The sequence below is a fragment of the Salmo salar genome, chromosome 05 (assembly GCF_965601325.2).
Source record: "Salmo salar chromosome 05, fSalSal1, whole genome shotgun sequence".
In the NCBI taxonomy this organism is placed as follows: Eukaryota; Metazoa; Chordata; class Actinopteri; order Salmoniformes; family Salmonidae; genus Salmo; species Salmo salar.
The window spans coordinates 7,727,105-7,749,270 of NC_138295.1; the positions used below are offsets into that span (position 1 = coordinate 7,727,105).

The 22,166-nt window shown below is 45.3% G+C and overlaps 1 protein-coding gene across 1 annotated transcript in view; it reads left to right on the forward strand.

Annotated features, from left to right (window-relative positions):
• The first annotated feature begins 6,102 nt into the window (after positions 1-6,102).
• The window catches only part of LOC106604185 (putative E3 ubiquitin-protein ligase MID2), a 287,557-nt gene continuing 271,493 nt past the window's right edge, over positions 6,103-22,166 (forward strand). The window contains exon 1 of the mRNA XM_045717834.2: positions 6,103-6,451. The gene's annotated coding sequence lies outside the window, so the exon portion shown is untranslated. The remainder of the gene's footprint in view (positions 6,452-22,166) is intronic.

Here is a 22,166-nt window from a genome sequence, read left to right on the forward strand (position 1 = left end):
GTACTGGGAGAGGAGTCAGGTGTGTGTGTACTGGGAGTGGAGTCAGGTGTGTGTGTACTGGGAGAGGAGTCAGGTGTGTGTGTACTGGGAGTGGAGTCAGGTGTGTGCGTACTGGGAGAGGAGTCAGGTGTGTGTGTACTGGGAGAGGAGTCAGGTGTGTGTGTACTGGGAGTGGAGTCAGGTGTGTGTGTACTGGGAGAGGAGTCAGGTGTGTGTGTACTGGGAGTGGAGTCAGGTGTGTGTGTACTGGGAGCGGAGTCAGGTGTGTGTACTGGGAGTGGAGTCAGGTGTGTGTGTACTGGTAGTGGAGTCAGGTGTGTGTGTACTGGGAGAGGAGTCAGGTGTGTGTGTACTGGGAGAGGAGTCAGGTGTGTGTGTACTGGGAGCGGAGTCAGGTGTGTGTACTGGGAGTGGAGTCAGGTGTGTGTGTACTGGTAGTGGAGTAAGGTGTGTGTGTACTGGGAGAGGAGTCAGGTGTGTGTGTACTGGGAGTGGAGTCAGGTGTGTGTGTACTGGTAGTGGAGTAAGGTGTGTGTGTACTGGGAGAGGAGTCAGGTGTGTGTGTACTGGGAGTGGAGTCAGGTGTGTGTGTACTGGTAGTGGAGTCAGGTGTGTGTGTACTGGGAGTGGAGTCAGGTGTGTGTGTACTGGGAGCGGAGTCAGGTGTGTGTGTACTGGGAGTGGAGTCAGGTGTGTGTGTACTGGGAGTGGAGTCAGGTGTGTGTACTGGGAGAGGAGTCAGGTGTGTGTGTACTGGGAGAGGAGTCAGGTGTGTGCGTACTGGGAGTGGAGTCAGGTGTGTGTGTACTGGGAGCGGAGTCAGGTGTGTGCGTACTGGGAGAGGAGTCAGGTGTGTGTGTACTGGGAGTGGAGTCAGGTGTGTGTGTACTGGGAGTGGAGTCAGGTGTGTGTGTACTGGGAGCGGAGTCAGGTGTGTGCGTACTGGGAGAGGAGTCAGGTGTGTGTGTACTGGGAGTGGAGTCAGGTGTGTGTGTACTGGGAGAGGAGTCAGGTGTGTGTGTACTGGGAGTGGAGTCAGGTGTGTGTGTACTGGGAGCGGAGTCAGGTGTGTGTACTGGGAGTGGAGTCAGGTGTGTGCGTACTGGGAGAGGAGTCAGGTGTGTGTGTACTGGGAGTGGAGTCAGGTGTGTGTGTACTGGGAGAGGAGTCAGGTGTGTGTGTACTGGGAGTGGAGTCAGGTGTGTGTGTACTGGGAGCGGAGTCAGGTGTGTGTACTGGGAGTGGAGTCAGGTGTGTGTGTACTGGTAGTGGAGTCAGGTGTGTGTGTACTGGGAGAGGAGTCAGGTGTGTGTGTACTGGGAGAGGAGTCAGGTGTGTGTGTACTGGGAGAGGAGTCAGGTGTGTGTGTACTGGGAGAGGAGTCAGGTGTGTGTGTACTGGGAGTGGAGTCAGGTGTGTGTGTACTGGGAGAGGAGTCAGGTGTGTGTGTACTAAGAGAGGAGTCAGGTGTGTGTACTGGTAGTGGAGTCAGGTGTGTGTGTACTGGGAGTGGAGTCAGGTGTGTGTGTACTGGGAGCGGAGTCAGGTGTGTGTGTACTGGGAGAGGAGTCAGGTGTGCGTACTGGGAGAGGAGTCAGGTGTGTGTGTACTGGGAGTGGAGTCAGGTGTGTGTGTACTGGGAGAGGAGTCAGGTGTGTATGTACTGAGAGAGGAGTCAGGTGTGTGTACTGGGAGAGGAGTCAGGTGTGTGTGTACTGGGAGTGGAGTCAGGTGTGTGTGTACTGGGAGTGGAGTCAGGTGTGTGTGTGTACTGGGAGTGGAGTCAGGTGTGTGTACTGGGAGTGGAGTCAGGTGTGTGTACTGGGAGTGGAGTCAGGTGTGTGTGTACTGGGAATCGAGTCAGGTGTGCGTACTGGGAGCGGAGTCAGGTGTGTGTGTACTGGGAGAGGAGTCAAGTGTGTGTGTACTGGGAGTGGAGTCAGGTGTGTGTGTACTGCGAGTGGAGTCAGGTGTGTGTGTACTGCGAGCGGAGTCAGGTGTGTGCGTACTGGGAGCGGAGTCAGGTGTGTGTGTACTGGGAGAGGAGTCAGGTGTGTGTGTACTGGGAGAGGAGTCAGGTGCAGGAAAGCAGAGAGTTGTGAACAGGCCACACTTTATTTAGGCAGGAGAAACCAACTGACGGACGTCACTGCGTCTAAACCTCCATCCAATATCCCAAAGTGCAAAAACGCGCAAACAGTCACAATAATAAAGTACAAACAAATAAACATACCTCGTGATAAAAAACAGAGAATAAACGCACACCAGAAATAGCGCTCAAAAATGACACGTAACACGAAACAATCACACACAAAGACATGATGGGGAACAGAGGAATAAATACATGTAGTGTGATTGGGGAATGAAAACCAGGTGTGCAGGGAACAAGACAAAACAAATGGATACATGAAAAATGGAGCGGCGATGGCTAGAAAGCCGGTAACGCCGCCGAACAAGGAGAGGAGGCGACTTCGGCGGAAGTCGTGACAAGATCATGCTGTGTTCGTATCTCCAGTGACAATACATGGAACTGGGTAACACTCTGACTGTTAGTTAACAACAATGCCACATTGAACACATCACACCACCAAATGGCAGCAGTGGGATTTCAATGTAGGCTCTCCTCTCCTATCCTGTCCTCTGTCTGGCTTTCTGTTCTGAAGTGGCTTGACTGGGCTAAGCAGAGAGAGTAGAGGGAGTTAGCTATTCCTGCGTCCCAAGTGGAACCCTACTCTCCCTATATAGTTCATTTCTTTTGATCAGGGCCCATAGGGAATAGGGTGCTATTTGGGATGTAGCCTATGTCTCGAGGGGTACCTGCTTGTTTATAATTTCATACACAGTAGCATGAGAGAAGCTCCTGCCACCTCCCATCTTCCACAGTCCTGCTATAGTCTCGCTCCACTCCGCTCAGCCCCAGGGACCACAATTACCCCACTTCCTGCATAAACATGCGGGTGATGGTGTGAGCTATGGGCACATGTCTCTGTCTGTGTGTGTGTGTCCTGACAAAGCAGACACATTTCACACTTCACATGCTAGCTAGCATGCTCATCAGCTTGCCCTTCTCCAGCCTCATTTCAATAGCATTGCTGGCGGCTTTATTTCAATCACACTTCCGGGGTCCAGTTGCTCTGAGTTCTATGTGTTGAGGCACTGTGCTGTAGAGTTGTCTTGTTTCTATGTGTTGAGGCACTGTGCTGTAGAGTTGTCTTGTTTCTATGTGTTGAGGCACTGTGCTGTAGAGTTGTCTTGTTTCAATGTGTTGAGGCACTGTGCTGTAGAGTTGTCTTGTTTCTATGTGTTGAGGCACTGTGCTGTAGAGTTGTCTTGTTTCTATGTGTTGAGGCACTGTGCTGTAGAGTTGTCTTGTTTCTATGTGTTGAGGCACTGTGCTGTAGAGTTGTCTTGTTTCTATGTGTTGAGGCACTGTGCTGTAGAGTTGTCTTGTTTCTATGTGTTGAGGCACTGTGCTGTAGAGTTGTCTTGTTTCTATGTGTTGAGGCACTGTGCTGTAGAGTTGTCTTGTTTCTATGTGTTGAGGCACTGTGCTGTAGAGTTGTCTTGTTTCTATGTGTTGAGGCACTGTGCTGTAGAGTTGTCTTGTTTCTATGTGTTGAGGCACTGTGCTGTAGAGTTGTATGGTTTCTATGTGTTGAGGCACTGTGCTGTAGAGTTGTCTTGTTTCTATGTGTTGAGGCACTGTGCAGTAGAGTTGTCTTGTTTCTATGTGTTGAGGCACTGTGCTGTAGAGTTGTCTTGTTTCTATGTGTTGAGGCACTGTGCTGTAGAGTTGTATGGTTTCTATGTGTTGAGGCACTGTGCTGTAGAGTTGTCTTGTTTCTATGTGTTGAGGCACTGTGCAGTAGAGTTGTCTTGTTTCTATGTGTTGAGGCACTGTGCTGTAGAGTTGTCTTGTTTCTATGTGTTGAGGCACTGTGCTGTAGAGTTGTATGGTTTCTATGTGTTGAATGGAGAAAAAAACTATGAATCTCCAGTGCTTGGAAAAGTCCTTCTGAAGGACATTGCAAAATATATATACTGTACAAAAATATAAATGCTACATGTAAATTACTGATCCCATGTTTCATGAGCTGAAATAAAACATCACAGAAAAAAAAGCTTATTTCTCTCAAATTGTGTGCACAAATTTGTTTACATCCCTGTTAGCAAGCATTTCTCCTATGCCAAGATAATCTGTCCACCTGACAGGTGTGGCAGGTGAATAAACAGCCTGATCATTACACAGGTGCACCTTGTGCTTGGGGAAATAAAAGGCCACTCTAAAACATGCAGATTTGTCACAATTGGCATGCTGACTGCAGGAATGTCCACCAGAGCTGTTGCCAGAGAATTGAATGTTAATTTCTCTACCATAAGCCGCCTCCAACCTTGTTTTAGAGAATTTGTCAATACGTTCAACTGGCCTCACAACCGCAGAGCAAGTCTAACCACGCCAGACCAGGACCTCGTAATCTGGCTTCTTCACCTGCGGAATCGTCTGAGACCAGCCACCCGGACAGCTGATGAAACTGAGGAGTATTTGTGTCTGTAACAAAGACCTTTTGTGGCGGAAAAACTCTTTATGATTGGCTCCCAAGTGGGTGGGCCTACACCCTCCCAGACCCACCCATGGCTGTGCCCCTGCCAAGTTATGTGAAATCCATAGATTAGGACCTAATTTATTTATTTAAATTGACAGATTTTCTTATATAAACTGTAACTCAGTAAAATCATTAAAATTGTTGAATGTTGAATTTATATTTGTGTTCATTATAAATTCAGACACAGGCATGCACACACGCACGCACACACACACATACACAACATAATCCATAATCAATACTGATCCAATGCTTGGTTAATGGGGAATAGCAGGCATCAAGAGACCACTATGCCATTGTCAGGCAAATTCTGTCTCTCTCTCTCTCTGTGTGTGTGTGTGTGTGTGTGTGTGTGTGTGTGTGTGTGTGTGTGTGTGTGTGTGTGTGTGTGTGTGTGTGTGTGTGTGTGTGTGTGTGTGTGTGTGTGTGTGTGTGTGTGTGTGTGTGTGTGTGTGTGTGTGTGTGTGTGTGTGTTTGTGGCATCAATATACATGTTTGTGTGAGAAATGTCAAGGCATAACTAATGGATTTGTGCTTTATACTGTGCTGTAATTCTGATGCCCTTTAATGCTTCATCTGGTCAAAGCCCAGTCTCTGAGCCATCACATTAACAAGAAGAGAGGCATGCCAATCTCAAGGAGCTGCCAAATACTGTGCCCCAAATGGCACGCCTTTCCCTATATTTCTCATGGGCATAAGTAGTGCACTTTGTCAGAGATATGTGCCAATTTGGAATGCATCCAACTGTCTTTTCTACAGAACCATGGCAACTCGTCTTATTGAAGAGAAAAATACATTGTGAATTCATCTAGCATCCTGAGTGTTTGCTCTAAATGTCTCTACCATTCATTTTCTCAGGCTCTTCAATTACATTTTTATTTTTTTTATTTTCTGTAGCAGCATTTTGATATGGGGATTGCTGTTCCGCCAAACTATTGAAAAGAGAGAACAGCTAATCCTCTTGTGAATATGCCTCTGAAAGGAAATTCTCAAGATGATTTATCCTGGCCCATTTCCAAGAGTAGAAGATGTTTTGCAATCTTAGAAACGCCAGTTGATAAAACGGCATCTACAAAACTGATTTATCTCCCTAATCGATCTGACTTGACAATCAGTACATGTTGGAGTACATGAATGGTAGAGTGCGACACACACACACACACACACACACACACAACATCTAAGCGCTAATGCATTCTGTTACGTGAGAGCCTAGTGAGACGATATAAATCCCCTCAGTGATGATGGTTTGACATTCCAAAGAAAAACCCTGTACTGTGCAAGGCGCGCAAAATGACATTCACGGCACTGTTCTTTAACACCGCTTTGAAAGAGATATCACGTATTAGGCTGCATTAGAACCGTAGAGATAATGATGGGAGATATGTTTGCACCGAGGGGAAACGAGGCAGCTCTAGCGAGGCAGCTATAGCTCGAGGCAGCAGCACGGTGTAATTGATCCCATCTGCCGGAATGAGAGCTATTCCGGGTGGGTTAATCACGTGTCCTCTGGGAAGCGCTTTAGTTTTGGGACGCAAGCAGCGAGTCAGAGCACGATTACCAGTAGACTAGTTAGTAGTCCTAGTTAGTGTACTTGAACATATATCCACGGTAAAGGTTAATCAACCGATAGGCTACAAAAAAGTTGAACAATGTACGTGTTTTACATTTTGGAAATGTGATAATGAGAGAGACGTAAGAGCGCGCGCTCTCTGGCATCTACTGAAAACTTCGGAGAACTGCACCAGAATTGAGAGGCTGCAAAGTGTTTCTGTATCCGTTACTGTTGTCACCACAACAAGTCAAGTCATCCGACCGCGGGCTGTCACTGTCTGCAAGAGTTCGAGGTAGGCTGGGTTACTATTTTTTATTTACAGTCCCTTATTCCTATTATGTTGAATAGCCTATGTGCTTTAACCGTTTATAAGGTCTGGAGGATGCGTGGAGATGCGTCATGGATCCAAAATGATCATATCCCGAAACCGATAAATAATTATAGCAATTAAAATCATGCTGTGTTTAAAGAATGTGTGAACCCAATATATTAGCCGATGTGGGTGAATGTGTTATTACGCGGACTCTAACCTACACACAGAGCATCTGTGTCAGACTCAAATATGAAACATGTGACCACTCCAGTATAAACGTCACACCATGGAGCCAAAAGTGCCTTCAAATCTCCAACATAGTAGGTCAACATTAAATCATTAAATAATATTCATAGTGAAGAAGTTTCTACAGTACAATATTCAATCCTACTGAATAGTAGTAGTCGTAGGTCCTCCATATGGCCATTGTATCACTTCTGGATTAGTCTACTATGGGTAGCCTGGATTTTATAATAGACATAGCATTTGATATTCTATACCAATTTGGTGAGACTGGCTGTGTGGTATGCAACATCACATACATTCATTGTAACCTCTTTGGACGCTAGGTAGGACAAGGGGATTTGAACCCCTGCTTTGTGTCTGGTGTTCCAAACGTTTTGGTTGGTTTCTGGACTGCTCCTGGTTTCTGGACTGCTCCTGGTTGTTGGACTGGTCCTGGTTGTTGGACTGGTGCTGGTTGCTGGACTGGAGCTGGTTGCTGGACTGGTGCTGGTTATTGGACTGGTGCTGGTTATTGGACTGGTGCTGGTTGCTGGACTGGTCCTGGTTGTTGGATTGGTCCTGGTTGCTGGACTGGTGCTGGTTGCTGGACTGGTGCTGGTTGCTGGACTGGTGCTGGACTGGTGCTGGTTGCTGGACTGGTGCTGGTTATTGGACTGGTGCTGGTTATTGGACTGGTGCTGGTTGCTGGACTGGTCCTGGTTGTTGGATTGGTCCTGGTTGTTGGACTGGTGCTGGTTGCTGGACTGGTGCTGGTTGTTGGACTGGTGCTGGACTGGTGCTGGTTGCTGGACTGGTCCTGGTTGTTGGACTGGTGCTGGTTGCTGGACTGGTGCTGGTTGCTGGACTGGTCCTGGTTGCTGGACTGGTGCTGGTTGTTGGACTGATGCAGGACTGGTGCTGGTTGCTGGTTGCTGGACTGGTCCTGGTTGTTGGACTGGTGCTGGTTGCTGGACTGGTGCTGGTTGTTGGACTGGTGCTGGACTGGTGCTGGTTGTTGGACTGGTCCTGGTTGCTGGACTGGTGCTGGTTGTTGGACTGATGCTGGACTGGTGCTGGTTGCTGGACTGGTGCTGGTTGTTGGACTGGTGCTGGTTGTTGGACTGGTGCTGGTTGTTGGACTGGTGCTGGTTGCTGGACTGGTGCTGGTTGTTGGACTGGTCCTGGTTGTTGGACTGGTGCTGGTTGTTGGACTGGTGCTGGTTGCTGGACTGGTGCTGGTTGTTGGACTGGTCCTGGTTGTTGGACTGGTGCTGGTTGCTGGACTGGTGCTGGTTGTTGGACTGGTCCTGGTTGTTGGACTGGTCCTGGTTGCTGGACTGGTGCTGCTCTAAGGATGACCTCTGTAATAACCTGTTCTATCTGGCACTACAAGTCATCTCATATAACAGTTTGTGACTCTCAACTCTCAACTCCCAGTGGAGGTCCATCCTTTTAGGCTGCATCCCAAATAGCTCCCTATTCCCTATGGGCCCTGGTCAAAAGTAGTGCACTACATAGGGAATAGGAACTGTAACTGTTGCCAACTTGCCATCCTCCACTGGCGATGTCTTCATGTGGCATCAGTGGTTAATGAGACCTCTCTCTCTGGGAATACACTATAGAGCTGCTAGACAGTAGACATTGCTGTTAGCTAGGCGAATACAGCTGTCACAGTCATTTATCAATTACCTACAAGGAGAGCTGTCATCTCTGTATCTCTGGCTGGAGTTTAATTATTAACCCAATAACCTATTCCTTGGCTGTTATGGGGATATAGTGTCATTTAGGACAGAACCATAGAGCCATTACAAAATGTCCAGTGTGTTTAACCATTAAGGTGCGGTGTGCTCCTTTTTAAGACTTGTGTTGCGTCTATGTTTACGGTGGTGTTAGTTATGGTTAATAAGAGCAGGATAGACACACATCCTATTTGGTTATAGATTATACACGCTTCAGAAAAGTTTCAACGTGTCACGTTTCTAACCCCGCCCAGACTAGCGCCGGTCAACGAACAGTTGTCTTCAGAGCCGTTTGTCATATCCTTTGTTTGCCCAGGGAGATCCTAGTGACTTCAGTTTCAATGACAGGTGCTGCTCAGAGATGACTGTCTGTCTTTACGTCTCCAACGGCACCCTATTCCCTATGTAGTGCACTACATTTGACCAGGGCCCACATCGGGTACTTCTCAAAAATAGTGCACTACATAGGGAATACGGTGCCAATTTAGAACACAACCTTTTGTCTACAAACTATAGGAAACCCATTGTAAGGAAGTAGCTGTCTGTCAGCAGATGATGAAAGCTAGCTGTCAAGTCAGAATGTGGCATTTAGAAGGCATGGCGGCAGGCCACCCTTATCTGTACGTAAGAAGGCAAGAAGCCTGTAAACAGCATGTGGTCTAGCATGTTGTTTTTTCAGCTTTGCATGTCAGTGTGTTGATGCTGGATAACTTAAGAAGCTTCCTGTCAGGAATTACGTTTTAAATACACCAATAAGTACGTATCTAGCCTGAGTGCCAGTCTGTTTGTGCTATCATGCCAACTCCTTCTCATGCCAAATATTTCTGAGACCAGGCTAGGATGTATCGTGATGTGCTTGAAATGTTCTGTTCATTATTCATATTAAATTGTACATGGACTTTTTAGCCTCTCCAAGCTATGCTCTGTATATCTGTTGCATATGTTGTAGCCTACACTGCCTTGCAAAAGTATTCACCTCCTTGGTGTTTTTCCTATTTTGCTGCATTACCACCTGTAATTTAAATGTATTATTATTTGGATTTCATGTAATTGACATACACAAAATAGTCCAAATTGGTGAAGTGAAATGAAAAAAATTACTTGCAAAAAAATAAGAAAACGACAACTGAAATGTGGTGAGTGCATATGTATTCACCCCCTTTGCTATGAAACCCCTAAATAAGATCTGGTGCAAACAGTTACCTCCAGAAGACATATAATTAGTTAAATAAAGTCCACCTCTGTCACCTCTCAGTATATATACACCTGTTCTGAAAGGCCCCAGAGTCTGCAACATCACTAAGCAAGGGGCACCACCAAGCAAGCGGCACCATGAAGACCAAGGAGCTCTCCAAACAGGTCAGGGACAAAGTTTTGGAGAAGTACAGATCAGGGTTGGGTTATAAAAAATATCTGAAACTTTGAACATCCCACAGAGCACCATTACATCCATTATTAAAAAATGGAAAGAATATGGCACCACAACAAATCTGCCAAAACTCACGGACCAGACAAGGAGGGCATTAATCAGAGAGGCAACAAGAGACCAAAGATAACCTTGAAGGAGCTGCAAAGCTCCACAGGGGAGATTGGAGGATCTGTCCATAGGACCACTTCAAGCCGTACACTCCACAGAGCTGGGCTTTACGGAGAGTGGCCAGAAAAAGCCATTGCTTAAAGAAAAAATTAACCAAACATGTTTGGTGTTTGCCAAAAGGCATGTGGGAGACTCCCCAAACATATGGAAGAAGGTACTCTGGTCAGATGAGACTAAAATTGAGCTTTTTGGCCATCGAGGAAAACGCTATGTCTGGCGCAAACCAAACACCTCACATCACCCTGAGAACACCATCCCCACAGTGAAGCATGGTGGTGGCAGCATCAGGCTGTGGAGATGTTTTTCATCGGCAGGGACTTGAAAACTGGTCAGAATTGAAGGAATGATGGATGGCGCTAAATACAGGGAAATTCTTGAGGGAAACCTGTTTCAGTCTTCCAGAGATTTGAGACTGGGATGGAGGTTCACCTTCCAGCAGGACAATGACCCTAAGCATACTGCTAATGCAACACATGAGTGGTTTAAGGGGAAACATTTAAATGTATTGGAATGGACTAGTCAAAACCCAGACCTCAATCCAATTGAGAATCTGTGGTATGATTAAAGATTGCTGTACACCAGCAGAACCCATCCAGCTTGAAGGAGCTGGAGCAGTTTTGCCTTGAAGAATGGGCAAAAATCCCAGTGGCTAGATGTGCCAAGCTTATAGAGACATACCCCAAGAGACTTGCAGCTGTAATTGCTGCAAAAGGTGACTCTACAAAGTATTGACTTTGGGGGGTGAATAGTCATGTACGCTCAAGTTTTCCGTTTTTTTGTCTTATTTCTTGTTTGTTTCGCAAGAAAAAATATTTTGCATCTTCATAGTGGCATGTTGTGTAAATCAAATGATACAAACCCCCCCAAAAATCTATTTTAATTCCAGGTTGTAAGGCAACAAAATATGAAAAATTCCAAGGGGGGGTGAATACTTTTGCAAGCCACTGTATGTGTTGGCCTCAGGTTGACTACAGTAGCCTCCAGGATGGTGTCCTCCAGGATGGTGGTCCTCCAGGATGGTGTGGTGTCCTCCAGGATGGTGTGGTGTCCTCCAGGATGGTGTGGTGTCCTCCAGGATGGTGTCCTCCAGGATGGTGTGGTGTCCTCCAGGATGTTACCCTCCAGGATGGTGTGGTGTCCTCCAGGACGGTGTGGTGTCCTCCAGGACGGTGTGGTGTCCTCCAGGACGGTGTGGTGTCCTCTAGGATGGTGTGGTGTCCTCCAGGACGGTGTCCTCCAGGATGGTGTGGTGTCCTCCAGGATGGTGTCCTCCAGGATGGTGTGGTGTCCTCCAGGACGGTGTCCTCCAGGATGGTGTGGTGTCCTCCAGGATGGTGTGGTGTCCTCCAGGACGGTGTGGTGTCCTCCAGGATGGTGTGGTGTCCTCCAGGACGTTACCCTTCAGGACGGTGTGGTGTCCTCCAGGATGGTGTCCTCCAGGATGGTGTCCTCCAGGATGGTGTCCTCCAGGATGGTGTGGTGTCCTCCAGGATAGTGTGGTGTCCTCTAGGATGGTGTGCTCCAGAATGGTGTCCTCCAGGACGGTACCCTCCAGGACAGTGTCCTCCAGGATGGTGTCTCTTTCTCTCCATTCTCTCCTCATGGTGTCCTCTAATATACTTTTAAATGAGAAAAATACACTTGTGTTTGATACTGAGAGAGCAGATTCATGCCATTCCTATGGGTGACCTCACCTGCCGTGTCAACTGTATTTCCAGATAGCTGTGTTTGTGTGGTTACTACCGTGTACTATTCTCCTGTCAGGGTTATTATAAGTGGAGGAGGTAGTGGGGATGGAATAGCTGCAGGGAAAGACACACCTGTGGTGAGCGCTAGGTAGGTTGACGTGTCTGTACCACATCTACAACAACCAACAATGCCAAGAATGTGAGGAAATCATCATGTGTCTCAAATGCCACCCTGTTCCCTATATAGTGACCAGAGCCTAATAGGGGATAGGGTGCATTTTGGGAATCAGCCCATGCAGGTTGGAAGCCATTATAATGTCGTTCGCTGTTCATCACGGGTCTAATATTCAATTAGCGGGTCCTCATCTCAAGCTGTGCTCAACGTGTTGGGAATGCAGAATACCTACGCAGGCTGATTGATGAGCAGAGGAGCATACCCCCGTTTCCTTTATGCAGTTGAAGTGAGTGAGAGAGTGAGAGAGTGAGAGAGTGAGAGAGAGAGAGAGAGAGAGTGAGAGAGAGAGAGAGAGAGAGAGAGAGAGAGAGAGAGAGAGAGAGAGAGAGAGAGAGAGAGAGAGAGAGAATTTGTGGTATCAACAAAATAAATAATGTATTATGATTCCTGGGTGTGGTGTCATGCCTATAGTGGGTCAGAGACCTCCCAACCCCCACACAGAGGCGTCAGGCCCATAGTGGGTCAGAGACCTCCCAGCCCCACACAGAGGTGTCAGGCCTATAGTGGGTCAGTGTGGGTTATAGTGGGTCAGAGACCTCCCAACCCCCACACAGAGGCGTCATGCCTATAGTGGGTCAGAGTGGGTTATAGTGGGTCAGAGACCTCCCAACCCCCACACAGAGGCGTCATGCCCATAGTGGGTCAGAGACCTCCCAGCCCCACACAGAGGTGTCAGGCCTATAGTGGGTCAGTGTGGGTTATAGTGGGTCAGAGACCTCCCAACCCCCACATAGAGGCGTCATGCCCATAGGGGACACAGAGAAGTCATGCCCCCTCAGAAATAATAAGATCGACTTTTTGGGGGTTTGTTTGTTTTTTCTCTGAAATAGTACAAGCAACTTAACAATTTTATAAAGTTGGTTTTAGCTAGCCCAGATAGGTTCCCAATCTCCCAACCTCATAACTAGCTGCCAAGAAGCCATTTCAGGCTATCAATCAAGTTAAGAGTAGCTAGCTTGTCTAACTATTGTCGTGTAAATTCTACACAGGGACACTCAAAGTCAATCTTAAATGAATCATTTTTTATTATCAGCGTGCTGGAGAGGTTCCAACCAACTCAACGCAGCCAGAACACATGTCGATCAGGAGCTCTAACGGGGCAGTCCCGTTAGATCTCTCATATACTGGTTACATACCCATAGTTCATAGGGTTGGTTCCGGCATGTGTCTGGCATCGTCTCCTATCTTAACTCATAGAACATATTCTGGGGGCGTTTTGCCAGATGGTCCTAAGGAGGGGTTCATGTCCCGTCCCGTCCACTTTTTGCCCCCTCAGATTTTTGTTGTGCATGACTCCCTCGCCCCCCAACAAACACTCTTATAATCAATAACACGACCCCTTGACTCAGAGGCAAATGAACTCCCAGCCATGTCATGCCCTCGCAGGCAGAAAGGATTTGCATTGCACTGTTCATTAGCATAACGAGTCAATTCAGTAGTAGGCTACAGGGCTGTAATTATAATATATAGTGGGGGGGGGGGCATGTTGACTCCATGGCTACGGCTAAACTCCTGTGACGATGAGAAGAATAAGGCTCCTCTATCCATGGTCGGGAGGCTATGTCAGCAGAACTGAGCTGTCACGCCGAATTAACACCTAGCATAGTATTGTAGAGACAGAACAGCAGTCACATCATCCTGGTAGACAGGAGGTCTGGACAGCCCCCCCCCCCCCCCAGTAAGTAAGGTCCCTTACATGACCCCACATAACTATCAGTCACAGGGTGAAGGGACAAGGTCAGGCCAGGTCACGAACAGACTTGTAATTTCCTGAGGAATTCCATCCCCCATCCCCACAGTTCCCTAGTCCCTGGAGGGGAATTTGTTTGGCAGAAAATCACACACAGCTATGAATGACTCACGTCACACGGGTGATATTACTAAAATGGGTAAGGTTTATGACAGTTGCAATGTCCAAGTCAAGAGATTTACGATGAGTATATGGATGTTGTGAAATAACATTTGATACACGCCTGTCTTTTTAGGCATGATTTCGCCCTACAGTACATCACCAACAGTTTGGGCATCGAAGATAATCCAGATGCATTGTAACTATTTCATGAAAAGCGAAGCACCAGATTGAATTCATAACAAAAGGTCGACAGTGGCATTCAGATCTGATAAACAACGTACAGTTCTAATACCTCAACAGGGTGGGCTGTAACAATGCACCATGGTATTATCCAGAGTGTTCTGTATGTGGAACACCTAGAGTACTAAACAAACAGTAACCTGGCCTCAGTTCCCAACCTCACTAATGCTCTAGTGGCTGAATGGAAGCAAGCTGAGTTCCCAACCTCACTAATGCTCTAGTGGCTGAATGGAAGCAAGCTGAGTTCCTGACCTCACTAATGCTCTAGTGGCTGAATGGAAGCAAGCTGAGTTCCTGACCTCACTAATGCTCTAGTGGCTGAATGGAAGCAAGCTGAGTTCCTGACCTCACTAATGCTCTAGTGGCTGAATGGAAGCAAGCTGAGTTCCCGACCTCACTAATGCTCTAGTGGCTGAATGGAAGCAAGCTGAGTTCCTGACCTCACTAATGCTCTAGTGGCTGAATGGAAGCAAGCTGAGTTCCCGACCTCACTAATGCTCTAGTGGCTGAATGGAAGCAAGCTGAGTTCCCGACCTCACTAATGCTCTAGTGGCTGAATGGAAGCAAGCTGAGTTCCTGACCTCACGAATGCTCTAGTGGCTGAATGGAAGCAAGCTGAGTTCCTGACCTCACTAATGCTCTAGTGGCTGAATGGAAGCAAGCTGAGTTCCCAACCTCACTAATGCTCTAGTGGCTGAATGGAAGCAAGCTGAGTTCCCAACCTCACTAATGCTCTAGTGGCTGAATGGAAGCAAGCTGAGTTCCCGACCTCACTAATGCTCTAGTGGCTGAATGGAAGCAAGCTGAGTTCCTGACCTCACTAATGCTCTAGTGGCTGAATGGAAGCAAGCTGAGTTCCTGACCTCACTAATGCTCTAGCGGCTGAATGGAAGCAAGCTGAGTTCCTGACCTCACGAATGCTCTAGTGGCTGAATGGAAGCAAGCTGAGTTCCTGACCTCACGAATGCTCTAGTGGCTGAATGGAAGCAAGCTGAGTTCCTGACCTCACGAATGCTCTATTGGTTGAATAGAAGCAAGTCCCTCGCAGAAATGTTCCAACATCTAGTGGAAAGCCTTCCCAGAAGAGTGGAGGCTATTATAGCAGCAAAGGGGGGACCAACTCCATATTAATACCCATGATTTTGGAATTAGATGTTCGATGAGCATACTTCTGGTCATGTAGTGTATTGCAATTCTCACGATTGTCACGATTTATATGTGTTTTGCAATTCGATACTGTGATTTTAGTGCGATTCGATGTTTCAAACATATTGATCAACATGTATCTGCTGAAGAGAGCCAGGAGAAAAATTGTTCTGATCAGTCGTGGAAATAAAATGTTGAAAACATGTTGGTCCCTATTTAAAAAGAAGATGGAAGCAAGCTATGAAGGGGAAAATACTGGAGTTTTGGTGCAGGTACAGCCAACTAGCGCAAAAAATTATGTACAATATTGTCAAAACGATACGATATGCCGTTAGATATATATTCTGATATGTAACTGTACGGATTGTTTCCCACATCACTAGTTACAGTTTTCTAACTTGGTGTCTTGTTTGGGGAGACCAGTGTGTCCCCAGTGCTCACATAAGTAGGCTTTAAAGCTTCTCCTTAGTGTTTGATCATCCCCAGTTAATAGCTTTTTCTCATTTTGAGCAGCACTGGCACAATTTTTTTTCTCTTGAGCGTGGCCTTATTTCTATTACAGCATATTGGATGACTGTCATTCATATTCCATTCACCCAGTTCAATGTAACATTGATAGGTTTAGGCTACTACATGATACTCAAATTGTCCCTATACCCATCATGAGGTTGATACAACCTAGCCTATGACGGAAAGTTTACAATGCATGTGCACACAGGTTGAGAGAAACATTTGAGATGACAGACAGTGACACATGGACAGACAGTTACACATTCAATTCCGCCTTGCACACTCTTGCCTGCATCTAGCTTATTTAGGGTGCAATCATTAGTACAACAGTTGCAAACGAGAGTTTCTATTGGACAAATTCAGGTACTTTTATCTCCAATTCGTTTTCTTTGGTTTAAGAAACGTTTTTCAACAGAATCGGCGGAATGAATACACCTCCGATCACGCATAAACACAGTTCACTTTCGTAGCAGCCACGTTGTATTCCTCCTCTCACCTTTTCCCTTCATTTGTGGACGTCAATGCACAACACAGCTGTATGTAGGGTTGCACATTTTGGGGAATATTCAGAGGTGGAAACTTTCTGTGGGAATTAACCTGTTATGGCTAGGGGGCAGTATTTTCACGGCCGGATAAAAAACGTACCCGATTTAATCTGATTATTACTCCTGCCCAGAAACTAGAATATGCATGTAATTATTAGCTTTGGATAGAAAACACTCCAAAGTTTCTAAAACTGTTTGAATGGTGTCTGTGAGTATAACAGAACTCATTTGGCAGGCCAAAACCTGAGAAGATTCCATGCAGGAAGTGCCCTGTCTGACAATTTCTTGGCCTTCTTGATTATCTCTATCCATTACAGGGGATCTCTGCTGTTACGTGACACTTCCTACGGCTCCCATGGGCACTCAGAAGGCGGCAAAAAGCTGAATCGTGGCTTTGCAGGCTCTGGCTGAAAAAAAGTAGCGCGTTTGGATAGTGGCTGGTTACAGTACTGTGAGACTCAGGCTCGTGCCCGAGTCGACCCCATGCTTTATTTTCTTTCGTCTGTTTACCTAAACACAGATTCTCGGTCGGAATATTATCGCTTTTTTACAAGAAAAATGGCATAAAAATTGATTTTAAACAGCGGTTGACATGCTTCGAAGTACGGTAATGGATTATTTAGAAATCTTTTGTCACGAAATGCGCCATGCTCGTGAACCTTATTTACACTTCGGATAGTGTCTTGAACGCACGAACAAAACGCCGTTATTTGGATATAACAATGGATTATTTTGAACCAAACCAACATTTGTTATTGAAGTAGCAGTCCTGGGAGTGCATTCTGACGAAGAACACCAAAGGTAATCAAACTTTTCTAATAGTAAATCGGAGTTTGGTCAGGGCTAAACTTGGTGGGTGTCTAAATAGCTAGCCGTGATGGCTGGGCTATCTACTCAGAATATTGTAAAATGTGCTTTCACCGAAAAGCTATTTTAAAATCGGACACCTCGATTGCACAAAGGAGTTCTGTATCTATAATTCTTAAAATAATTGTTATGTTTTTTGTAAACGTTTATCGTGAGTAATTTAGTAAATTCACCGGAGGTTTGCGGGGGGTATGCTAGTTCTGAACGTCACATGCTAATGTAAAAAGCTGGTTTTTGATATAAATATGAACTTGATTGAACAAAACATGCATGTATTGTATAACATAATGTCCTAGGTGTGTCATCTGATGAAGATCATCAAAGGTTAGTGCTGCATTTAGCTGTGGTTTTGTTTTTTGTGACATTATATGCTAGCTTGAAAAATGGGTGTCTGATTATTTCTGGCTGGGTACTCTGCTGACATAATCTAATGTTTTGTTTTCGCTGTAAAGCCTTTTTGAAATCGGACAGTGTGGTTAGATAAAGGAGAGTCTTGTCTTTAAAATGCTGGAAAATAGTCATATGTTTGAAAAATTGAAGTTTTTGTATTTTTGAGGAATTTGTAATTCGCGCCACGCCTATCATTGGATATTGGAGCAGGTGTTCCGCTTGCGGAACGTCTAGATGTAAGAGCTTAATGGGACTATATGGGAATTAACGGGAATATTTGGGAATTAACGGAAATATATGCAAATTAATATTCATGCCATTTAAATGTGATGTTTTTTTGCATTGGATATATTTACCATATCATATGGAGACAGAAACATAAACCTTTTACCTTATCACAAGTAGACATAATTGCAAATTATTAAATCCTTCCAATAGAAATAAAACAAACTATGACGTTACAAACTGAACTTTAATTAAATGAGTTGACTCTTCACATGGGATGATTTCACTGAACAACAAAAGAAAAGGACTATTGAATGATCCCCAATGATCCATCGCATCTCCCAAAAAACACTTTCAACATACATCTGTAAAATGATAGTCTAGAAAATAAAGCTTTGGTTGTCTTCCTCTCAGGCTTTCATGTCTTCTCCCTGGACCTCCTCAATGTCCACCTCTTGCACATCAGACTCTGAGGCCTTATCTTCACTGTCACTATCCAACCTTGTTGAGGATGGCTCGTTGTCAGGCTCAAAAAGCCTACATTTTGCTCGGATGGCCACCAATTTTTCAACCCTTGTATTGGTCAGCCTGTTGCATGCTTTGGTGTGTGTGTTCCCAAACAAGGACCAGTTGCGCTCTGAGGCGGCTGATGCTGGTGGGATTTGGAGGATGTTGGAGGCAACATGGGAAAGAGCCTCAGATCCACAAAGTCCCTTCCCCCAGGTGGCTGATGAGTTATGTTGGCACGACTGCCATATTGCATCTCCATCCCAAAGCCCTTGCTTGGAAGTGTCCTTCGCCAGACTGCCAAGAACCTTGCCTTCATCCTGGCCAAGGTGGCGAGACATGGTAGTGATGACGCTATAGGCCTTGTTGAGCTCTGCACCAGACAGGATGCTCTTGCCAGCATTCTTGGGGTCCAACATATACGCTGCGGCGTTCAGGCAGAAGTCTTTACGCTTTTTAATGTATTTCAGAACTGCAGTTTCCTCTGCTTGGAGCAACAGTAAAGTGGGCAGGACGGTACGGATTTCTTCTCTTACATCTGCAAGCAGAGTCTGAACATCAGACAGGATGGCATTGTCTTCCTCAATCCTTGCAATGGCTACTGCTATAGGTTTCAGGAGTTTCAGGCTGCTTACCACTCTCTCCCAAAATACATCATCCAGGAGGATCCTCTTGATGGGGCTGTCCATATCGGCAGACTGTGATATGGTCATTTCTTGGAGACACTCCTTCCACTCCAGGCGACTGTCAAACATGATGACAACACCACCCCAACGGGTGTTGCTGGGCAGCTTCAATGTGGTGCTCTTATTCTTCTCACTTTGCTTGGTGAGGTAGTTTGCTGCTATAACTTGAGGACCCTTCACATACCTAACCATTTCCTTGGCTCTCTTGTAGAGTTTATCCATTGTTTTCAGTGCCATGATGTCCTTGAAGAGCAGATTCAATGCGTGAGCAGCACAGCCAATGGGTGTGATGTGAGGGTAGGACTCCTGCACTTTAGACCAAGCAGCCTTCATGTTCGCAGCATTGTCTGTCACCAGTGCAAATACCTTCTGTAGTCCAAAGTCATTGATGACTGCCTTCAGCTCATCTGCAATGTAGAGACCGGTGTGTCTGTTGTCCCTTGTTTCTGTGCTCTTGTAAAATACTGGTTGAGGGGTGGAGATGATGTAGTTAATTATTCCTTGCCCACAAACATTCGACCACCCATCAGAGATGATTGCAGTACAGTATGCTTTCTTTATGATTTGCTTGACCTTCACTTGAACTCTGTTGAACTACGCATTCAGCAAATGAGTAGATAAAGCATGTCTGGTTGGAGGGGTGTATGCTGGGTGAAGATCATTCAGAAATGTCTTCCAATACACATTGCCTGTGAGCATCAGAGGTGAACCAGTTGCATACACAGCTCGAGCAAGACATTCATCAGCATTTCTCTGACTATGTTCCTCCATTGAGTCAAAAATTCTGATTCCAGGAGGACCATGAGCTGTTGCTATCGATAAGGTGTCCGATTCATTATTTTCACCTTGAATAGAAGTAGAGGGACTTTTGCCAGAGGTTGCTTGTTGTGAGCCCTGAGGGAACTTTATGCACTTGGCCAGATGATTCTGCATTTTTGTTGCATTCTTCACATATGATTTGGCACAGTATTTGAAAATGTACACAGCTTTTCCTTCTACATTAGCTGCAGTGAAAACCGGGAGGACTAGCAAAAGAGAGATAAGAAAAAGCAGGAGCATGGAAAAACATGCTGGTTGACTTCACAAGACAAGACAAACTGGCAACAGACAAACAGGGAACACCGGAATAAATACCCAGGGACTAATGGGGAGAACGGGTGACACCTGCAGGTTGGTGGAGACAATCACAAAGACAGGTGAAACAGATCAGGGGTGACACATGGTAGCAAAAACTAACTAGCAGAAATTGTTAACAAGTTAGAAATGATTTAAACACACTTTGCTGTAAGCTACTATTTACTAGTTAACAAAATATTATGTACAGTTGAAGTCGGAAGTTTACATACACCTTAGTCAAATACATTTAAACTCCGTTTTTCACAATTCCTGACATTTAATCCTAGTAAAAATTCCCTGTCTTAGGTCATTTAGGATCACCACTTTATTTTAAGAATTTGAAATGTCAGAATAATAGTAGAGAGTGATTTATTTCAGCTTTTATTTCTTTCATCACATTCACAGTGGGTCAGAAATTAGTATTTGGTAGCATTGTCTTTAAATTGTTTAACTTGGGTCAAACGTTTCAGGTAGCCTTCCACAAGCTTCCCACAATAAGTTGGGTGAATTTTGGCCCATTCCTCCTGACAGAGCTGGTGTAACTGAGTCAGGTTTTTAGGCCTCCTTGCTCGCAAACTCTTTTGTAGTTCTGCACACAAATGTTCTATGGGATTGAGGTCAGGGCTTTGTGATGGCCACTCCAATACCTTGACTTTGTTGTCCTTAAGCCATTTTTCCACAACTCTGGAAGTATGCTTGTGGTCATCGTCCATTTGGAAGACCCATTTGCGACCAAGCTTTAACTTCCTGACTGATGTCTTTGCTGTTGTTCTGGGATTGATTTGCACTTTTCGCACCAAAGTACATTAATCTCTGGGAGACAGAACGCGTCTCCTCCCTGAGCGGTATGACGGCTGCATGGTCCCATGGTGTTTATACTTGCGTACTATTGTTTGTAAAGATGAAAGTGGTACCTTCAGGCATTTGGAAATTGCTCCCAAGGATGAACCAGACTTGTGGAGGTCTGCAAAAGTCTTGGCTGATTTATTTAGATTTTCCCATGATGTCAAGCAAAGAGGCACTGAGTTTGTAGGTAGGTCTTGAAATACATCCACAGGTACACCTCCAATTGACTCAAATTATGTAAATTAGTCTATCAGAATCTTTTAAAGCCATGACATCATTTTCAGGAATTTTCCAAGCTGTTTAAAGGCACAGTCAACTTAGTGTATGTAAACTTCTGACCCACTGGAATTGTGATACAGTGAATTATAAGTGAAATAATCTGTCTTTAAACAATTGTTGGAAAAATGTATTGTGTCATGCACAAAGTAGATGTCCAAACTGACTTGCCAAAACTATAGTTTGTTAATAAGAAATTTGTGGAGTGGTTGAAAAACGAGTTTAATGATTCCAACTTAAGTGTATGTAAACTTCCGACTTCAGCTGTATGTCATATAAAATATATTCACCCCACCCAGTATTGTACTCAAAATTTACTAGAAAGCATGTAGTCCTTGGCTCAGACAGTGTAGTAGTGTGGGCTCAATAGCATCTCATTAGTGTGCAAGATCTTGAGAATCAGCTGTACATGTGATGGAAGAGTGCTGCAATTCCATTGAATTGAGGATAGTTTAACCAAAATATACCACAAGACCTATAATTGCATGATGTGTATCCCACAAAAAAAGGTTCACTCTTATAAGCTGACTTTTTTGATGAATTTAAGCAAAATTCCCCAAATTCCCAGGCTTAACTTCCCATGGAAAATTCCGGAAATTTACCGGAATGTTTCCCACCCTTTGCAACCCTAGCTGTATGTGACCAGGCGAAAAAGCCAAACCATATCATAACCGCTACACACAGCCTACATCGTTGTCACCATATTAGCTGAAGTAACGTCCTAGTCAACATAGCTAATAGAACTAATGCGTTAATAAACCTGCTACAATCATGCAGTAACGTTAGTGTGTAGTCAGTAAGCATTTACACAGGTGGTCCCTGGTGGCAATAAATTAATAAAACCCAAAGCTTACCTTGACTTGGAAGAGTTCCAGTGTTGTGTTGGATAGTCATAGCCAGCTAGCTAACATAGCATCCCTCTGTTTGAGCCTGGTGTTTGAGTAACTAAACTAGCTTGCAGCATTTTTTAGCTAAGTAACTGAAACTACAAGTGAAAAAAAAAT